This window comes from Argiope bruennichi, chromosome 7 (assembly GCF_947563725.1).
Source record: "Argiope bruennichi chromosome 7, qqArgBrue1.1, whole genome shotgun sequence".
NCBI lineage: Eukaryota > Metazoa > Arthropoda > Arachnida > Araneae > Araneidae > Argiope > Argiope bruennichi.
Window position 1 is genome coordinate 3,787,281 of NC_079157.1, and position 8,839 is coordinate 3,796,119.

General features: G+C 25.9%; 1 long non-coding RNA gene across 1 annotated transcript; it reads left to right on the forward strand.

Annotated features, from left to right (window-relative positions):
- The first annotated feature begins 583 nt into the window (after positions 1 to 583).
- LOC129974914 (uncharacterized) lies at positions 584 to 1,451 on the forward strand. The gene is made up of 3 exons (XR_008784996.1): positions 584 to 787; positions 967 to 1,034; positions 1,387 to 1,451. It is a non-coding gene; the product is annotated as an uncharacterized LOC129974914 (long non-coding RNA).
- The last annotated feature ends 7,388 nt before the right edge of the window (positions 1,452 to 8,839 follow it).

Here is an 8,839-nt window from a genome sequence, read left to right on the forward strand (position 1 = left end):
CGTGCTCTGATTGGTCGATTTCTTTCGCACAGACTTTCTATGCTGTAGCAACCCTGTTGCATTGTTGTTTAGTTGTACGTACTTTTTTGCCTGCCAATTTTCAAAATGGAGAAATTAAATCTTCCAGAAAAATACAATTATGAAATAATTGAGATTGATGAGAATAGAGCTATTTTTTGCATTTCTCATTTTGTAAATAAAGAATCAGCTCAGGTAGCAATTTTTCTGTGAAGTATTATTAAAATAAGACTTGAAAATCAAGCTTTCATTTTACGGGAAATGATCGGCCAATTTTTTAATTAAATTTTCATGTTAAAATCATTACCATAAAATATTTATATGCAAATGAACTATATTTATTAAGATATTTAGATGACATTAAACAGAATAGAAATCATTATAATTCTTATTGAATATTCATGTAAAATAAAATAACACAAGGAGATATTTATTTTTTAATTTTGTATTCAAATTATTACCATAAGATGTCTATCTGGAAATGTGCTATATTTGTTAAGATATTTAGATTCATATAGTTATTAACAATCTAATTATTAATCTTGATATTTGTTATTAACTTAATATTAAGATTTATAAATATGTAAATAGTTTATACATTTCTTTTGAATACTTATTTCTTGCATTTCTGTAACACATATTTTAGGAATGGATTAAAGAATATGAACAAAGATCGGAAACAGTTTGGCGTGTTCAGAGAACACATAAATCAACTGGACGCCTTAATGTTTATAAAGGTGACTTTAGATGCCAGCACAATGTGCAACAGGTAATAATTAATATTTTATATTTTACTGCTTCAAATGCATTATGTGTGTTATTTTAGACACTTTATGTTTTATCATTTATATAATGACAAGGTTAGATTTAAAGTTTATTTAGCTTCTACTGAAATTCATTGGCACAGTGCTCTCATTATTGATAATTATATAAAGATTATTTTTACAGGTATCAAAACATGTGAAAGAAAGTAAAAATACTGGATGCCCTGCAGTTCTTAAAATTACTATTCAAAGGTAAGTTTTAATTATTTAAATTTGATTAATAATAATAACAAATAACATATATAATAATGTGTAATCAAATATTTTTATTTAGTGTGATTGTTGGATTTATTTGTCACTTACATACTTATAAAACTAATTTAAAAAATATATTACATTTTTCTTTATATGTGTCTATACCTAATATCTTCATTTACTTATTTATTTTTCAGTATCAATAATTATTTCTTATATTTTCAATAATATTTTTTTATTTCTAATATTATTATGAATTATCATATTTTGGAAAGCTTTAATTTTCTTTGCTTTTATTTTAGATGTTTTATATGTCCATGGTAAAATATTCAAATTATTTTGATTACAGGTATTTTTCACTGCCAAAACACAAAGATTCACTCCCAGAAGTTATAGAGTTTCCTGCATTATGTGAGCTTCTGTACTTGCATGATTATTTGCTTGACAGTACTGCTGTTAAAAAGTTCAGGCCATTATCAAACCTAACGCAAAAGCGTCTGATAGAATTGTTTGAATTAGGACATACTGCAGCTACTGCAAGACAGATGTTGCAAATGGAATTAGAGCTTCAGAGTAATGAAGATTATGTAGAAGCATGCATGGACAGTTCTAAGCTACCTTCATTATCTGTCGTAAATCACTTGCTAAATAATGAATTTAGGAAAATCTATGGATCTCGAAGAGAAAGCGATATTGACAGGGAAGTTGAAAAATATATTTCCTCATACAATCAACAGCCATTCTGTAAAGCTGCTTTTTCAAAAGTAAAGAACAGTTTGGCGATTGCTGTAGTGATGCCGATAATGAAGCGAAGTATAGATTTACTTAGCAACGTTCAAGAAATGATAATGCTTGATGCATCTGGCCACATGGACAGATTAAATCATCGTGTTTATTTTTTTATTTCTCCAGGTGTAGCTGGTGGAATACCTATTGGCTGCATCATCACAAATGCAGAAGAAACTAATATTTTTTGTGAAGGAGTGAAACTTCTTTGTGAGTGTTTCCCTGAGAAATGCTGTTTATTGCAAAATGGTCCACTGATTGTAATGACAAATGATGATCTGAAGGAAAGAGAAGTTCTGAGTAAAATATGGCTGAATTCTACTTACTTACTCTGTCAGTTTCATGTGCTAAAAGCAGTGTGGCGATGGCTTATGAACAGTGAAAATAAAGTTCTAAAAGAGCACCGTCAAGAATTATATTTTTCCTTTAAATCATTGATGTATGCAGAAACTGAAATGCAACTGAAAGAGTTGCTTCAAAATATGTTGGAGAATAGCACAGTCAGAAAATATGACAAGTTCATCATATATTTGAGCAAGTTGTTCTCCATAAAGCATTTATGGTGCACTTGTCATAGAAAAATGCTTTTAACCAGGGGAAACAATACAACAAACTATGTTGAAAGTTTGTTCAAAGTTTTAAAAGAGACCATACTTGGACGAGTGAAAGCATTTAGCTTAGTTCAATTATTGGACTTCATTGTCACAAAATTTGAGAAGTATCTACATAGTAGATATTTAGATTTTAGTTTTGGTCGTTCTAACAAAAAACTAGTAAAAAGGTTTTTGCCTGATGATAAAGGAATAATTCAGAACATCAGATCACTAAATAAAGATAACACTTATTTTGAAATTGATCAACATTTTGTTGATTTGGAAAGTTCCATTTGTACTTGCTTTGTTGGCATGAATGGAAAGCTTTGCAAGCATTTAAGTTCTGTGATTCTGAAACAAAATAAACAATCAACATTTGTCTATTCTCTAGAAAGTAGAAATTAATGTATGAAGTGGCTACTGGGAAAAAATTGGATTCAAATAGCACCCTCTTGCTACCTTTAAGTTTTAACCCATCACACAATTTTCCTTCTTCTCAATCTGATGATGCTCTACAACCACAATTTTCTTCTACGGTACTTCCACATTCATCTAACGATATACTTTCACAATTTAATAATAATACACTTAAACATTCTTCAAATGACACGCTTTCACCTAGAGATATTGACACATTTTCACAGCCTTGCAATGATAACAACATGGTTCTACCAACTATAAACACTACTTCACAGCCCATTGCAGCTACATGTCAAAACTCGGACAGTGAAACAGATGATGATGATGGTGATTATTTACAAAAATAATCCTGATGTTTTTAAGCCAGCAATAAAAAAAAATAGTGTAGAATGTTAACAAGTTTGGAAAAACAGAAACTGGATTGGTGTCTGCCTTGCATAACTTTGGAAGGTACTTTTTTAAACTTATTTTTGTAGGCTTGTTAAGTTTACATTAGAAAATTCGCAAGATAGAAAATAAGATTTAATGTGTAACAATTTAATGTTTATATTATATTGTAGCAAATTAATTTTATTATTTTTAAAGACTAAACTTTTTAAAATCCAGTTTTGAAATGTGTTTAGCTTTAGATTTCTTAATTGTTTGATGTTTTTCTTTTAATTTTTATTGCTGTAAAAATTGAAACTGAAAGAGTGATACATTTACTACAATATACATTCAATACAAGAATCTAAAAATGTATTGTTAAAATTTTAGTTAAACAGTGTATGGGTTTTTATTAATTTTATTTTAATGTTCTCTAAAGTATAATTAATGTTTATGTTATGGGTTAATACTAACAACTTTTTTTACACCACATTTAAAGAGTTTAGCGAAAGAAAGTGTCAAATAACAATTTAAAAACTTATACATTCATCATTTATAATATGGTAGGATATTATTCTATAGAAAATTTAATAAGAGAGTTTCAGTATGAAAAGGGGTTTTGTAAGTATCTTTATGATATTTTTATACATTCTAAAGCTAAATTTCTTTAATTTATTAAAAGGTCATGACTTTCTTCCACTAAACTCTTCGGTTGTATGATGAAGTTGGCAGAAATTTACTTAGATTTCTTCTTTTGTTTTCCCCTCCTTTTAGAAACCGTAACTACTCAAGCAGAGTTTTGAAGTGCAGCAGAAGGAGAGGCAATCAAATTCCTGTTCAACCTACAGCAATTGCAAAAAGAAAATCTATTTATTCTGGTAGGAAAACTCAAGTTGGTGGAAGGCCAGTTAAACGAGCATTACCACCTGCCCTAAAAGAACATACTTATGGAATATTCTCTGAGTTACCGAAAAAACATCGAAAAACAAAACAACATGGTTTGACACATTGTGTTGAAAAGAATGTATCTCTTCCAAATTAATTTATATTTATTTTATTACTATCATGCTTTTAAAAAAAATATGTTCCTTGTTTTTTTTTTTTTTTTTTTTTTTTTTTTTTTTTGTACACGCTTTAAAAATGTATTAGAACATTTTAACAGGATTTGTATGGTGTTAAAATAATTAGTATTAATATGATATAAAATTTTAATGCTATTATGGTATTGAATAGCACTTCCATGAAACTGTTGTATGTTAAATATTTTTCAGCTTATTATATATTAAAAATTAAAGAAGTTGAAAAAGTATTTACAAGTTGCTCTGTTGTATATTGAAACATTTTTAGAAGATGAATAAAACATACCTTTGAAACCAAAGAGTCCTGAATTTTTTTATTGATGTTATATGTATTCATATATATCAAACTTTTCATAAAATTATTATATATCAAACTTTTCATAAAGTAATTGTGCATTCATAAAGTAACATGTGCATTCTAAAACTTACTCCTATGCATTGAACTCATTCACAAACTTACTCATTCTTCTCCTGCACTTTCTTTTCCTTAGTTTTTATTATTTTCTGCAATACTTCAAACTTCTGGAATAAATTGTTTTCAAAGTACATGATTTTAAGCAGTGTATAGAAGAAACAAAGAAAAGAAGAGACTAATTTTTATCATAAAAAATAGTAGTTGAAAAATTAGTTCCTAGGGATTAAAAAGCATTAGGAAGCACATAGCCTCAAAGGATTTGCACCTTCCTTTCCGGCTGAAAATTGAAGTAGTTATTTACATAAAACATAGTTTGTACTTATTGAAAATATAAAACACTAGATATTTATGATTACAAATCTATTTAATGTAATTGGTTGGAGTTTTTTTAAAAATTTTTTTATCCATATAATTAAATTGACTAGTCATGCCAATGGATGAAAAGTGAAATGAAGAAGGGATTTAACATAGCGCCTGAACTTAAAAATGATAAGAACATTTTATATTAGAATATCGAGAATATTAATTTTTTTAAAATTTCAAATATAAGAAAAAGAAATATATGAAGTATTTATAGTTTTTATTATCTTCTGTAAACCTGTATTTCTATATCATTTATAAATCTATCAATTAAATAAAGAGAGAAAAAGCATTAGGAAAAATGTATTCCTAATCCACAAAATCTTTCATTCTAAGAATTGTAAAAATAATCAGTATTATGCTATTATTATGAGATATTAAAAAGCAAGTCTACCATCAACATTTTATACATATGAATTATTTTTACTGAGAAATACAAAGAAAAAAAAATCATTTTTAAAAACATAAATGGGTACAAAAGTCTTCAAACTATAATGAATGTTTTAATTTATTTGTAAAAAGAGATCATGTCCTAAATAGGTTTTTCATTTTGAGGTTTATAGATATACTCCATAAATATAGTTCACAAAGGAGGCAAAAATAGACTAAGTATTTAGAATATTCATGTTTAAAGTCAGCATATGTTTTTTCAATAAAATAATTTATGTGAACAGTAAAATTTGTACTAAATCTATTTTGTTTTGATAGTTAGTATCTACTATTACTCCAACTGAAATTAATAAATTGCAAAATATAAGAAAATTTCCAATTGAAAAGAGTTTTTAAAAAAGTTCCTAAAAAATAAAAATATTATTTTTCAGTTTAAAGTACATAGCAATGACTTTAATGCCATTTTTTGTAACTTTATTAAACTGTTTTCATTGTTGAGGGAATGAAGATATATTATTTGCTCTAGATAAAATTCAAACTGTATTCGCTTGTGGAAATAGAAAAAATATTGTAAGAACTTAACTAATATATTTAAGTCACAAATACTAAAGACACATGTTTATAAAATTTTAATTGTTTGAATGTCCAAAGAAATTGTTTTCAAATGGAGTTGGGGATATATGACTTTAGTTATTGCAAAATAAATATTAAAACAATTCTTTTTAACATCTCTTAATAAAAATTTTGGAATAATTAATAAAAGTTTTGAAAATTATATTAAATTTCTTAATATTATTTATTACTCTGAAATATATTTTTATAAAAATAAATAAAATATGTAAAATTATCCCCCCCCCCTCTATTTTTTACGGTTTACATGTAATATTAATCTGGAACACATATACAGCTGAAAAGATCAAATCCTGAAATCTAAATTCAAGAAATATAAAAATTACAATTTATTAAAAATATTTTTTTGTGTTTTTTTTTTCTTAATATTATTTTGATATAACTAAAAAAATTAGCTATGAAATCACATATTCTGTTAAAGCTTACATATTTATACGTTTTGGGCATTAAGTAATCATCTTCCCATATGTAGTTGATGGGAAAGTAACAAACGTTCAGCGACAAGTTTCAATGACTGCATAAATTATCTAATAAAGGCACGAAAATCATAGCAAAATAATAATTATTCAATTGCTGCATCATATGTTGAATAATTCCGTTCATATAGTTTTTATACTTCTCTGCATTAATAACATTAGTTACTTGTATTACTAGTTTCATAAATTAGAAATAGAAACGTTTTTCACGATTGAAATAGTTTTCTATTTGGTTTGAAATAATGTTTCATTAAAAACAAATATTTAGAGAAAACAATTATATTAACAAAAATTAGATCGGGTTGATATTCACTCGTATCTTCTATAAAACTAATAAAAGGTACAAGGTGTGAGCCAAATAAGCGATAACTACACTATTATGAGTGCAAAACATTGCCAAAAAAATGCCAAGGCTTAAACCAATCAGAGCACGTCGGTACCCTTTGCCATAGACAGTCTGTACAATTTGCGAACTCGCGTTAACCAACATACATATAATGATCGGTAGGCAAATTACTATAGCAGTGTTTTTGGAAAAATTACATATTATTGAAATATTATTGAATATTGAATCTTATGAATATATTTCTTTTAAAAATATTTATTACTCTTAGATAAGTTAATATTTTAAGGCTTACTAATAAAATTATTAAAATTTTTTTCTTATGTAACGATTTTTATTAATATTGAGAAATTGATGTTTTCAGTTTGCTCAGAGGAAAGAACATGAAACTCAAATTAGTATATATTGAATAAATTATGTTTACAATTTCAAATTATGAAATATAAAAGGTATAGATACTTTTTTTTTAATCTATGCAACTTATGAATCATTTACTTCATTTTAATTTGTAGAAATCATTAAACGAAAACAAATGAAATTATGCTTTCATAATTTTTATTTACACATTACAAAAAAATATAGATAAAATAAATATGATAATTATTTGAAAAAATACTATCAAATGGATGTTTCAATGTACTCACTAATTCAAAAAACTCAAAAACTATTTACTATTTATCAACATTTATTTTTCTAGACACTTAGAAAAAAATATAAACATAGCATGACAAGAATGTCAATGTAAATGATGAAATCAATTTTATTCAACAGAAACATCCTGGATACTAAACAACAGTTATTTTTAATCACCAATAAAAACATAATGTTGAACAACATATTTTAAAGCAGAACATTTATGAAATTTATTTTAAATGCTAAAGTTATATTGATAAAAATTACTTTGAATGAATATCATAAAATAAAACAAAAACATACAATACAGTAAATTTAATCAACAAGAATAAGATCATGATAAATACATATATATATATATATATATATATATATATAGAGAGAGAGAGAGAGATAATTTAAATAGGATATAAAGAGGATTTGGAAAAAACACTTTTATGTTTTTACAGAATTTTATCATTCAAAATTGATATATTAAAGAAATAGAAAAAAAAAAGTGAAATATCTATGTAGCAATGAAGTTGGGAATAAAAATTATATCATAAATGCTGATATGGAAATTGCTTTTCAATAAAAATACCTGTATTTATGAAAACAGAAATAACTGAGGTGCACAGTGGTATAATATGATATTATTGATAACAATCCATTTCAGTTTAAATACAAGAAACTAATGACATTTCATTTTTAACAATAGAAACAGTTGCTTGACATAAATTTACTTTGAATCCATCAACAATCTATAAATGTAATTAGAAAACTAGTAATCATACTTTCTGGAGCCATCCATTTTGCTCTTTTGTTATTAGACATGATTATCCAGCAATAACTAAATAACATGAATTACTAAAAGATAAAGAAAACTTTAAGGTTCATAGTAAAAAAGTAAAACCTCATAATGCAATTTATTATAATGCCAAAAACTAAAAATCAAATGCAAAAATTATTTGATGTTAATTAATGGTTTTTGAAAGTTACACAATATGCAACTAATAAAAAATTCAGAATTGACATTGTATAAACATGTATAAGGGAGAGCCCCTGCAAAATATTTGTACATTTTAATTCTTGAAATAGCTCTTTCTACTATAACCCATGTATGCTGTTCTACTAGATTACTACTCTTACTTCCATATATACTGTAACCCTTACATTAGATGTCTTGCAGTTATCGATTCTTTCAGTAATATTAAATTGAATACAAGCCTCTAAAAATTTAGGACATTTCAATTTATATCCTATTTTTTTGTAGTACTTGTTCAATTTGGAAGCCTTTGTCTGTCATTACAACATCATTCGGTTCTAATACAT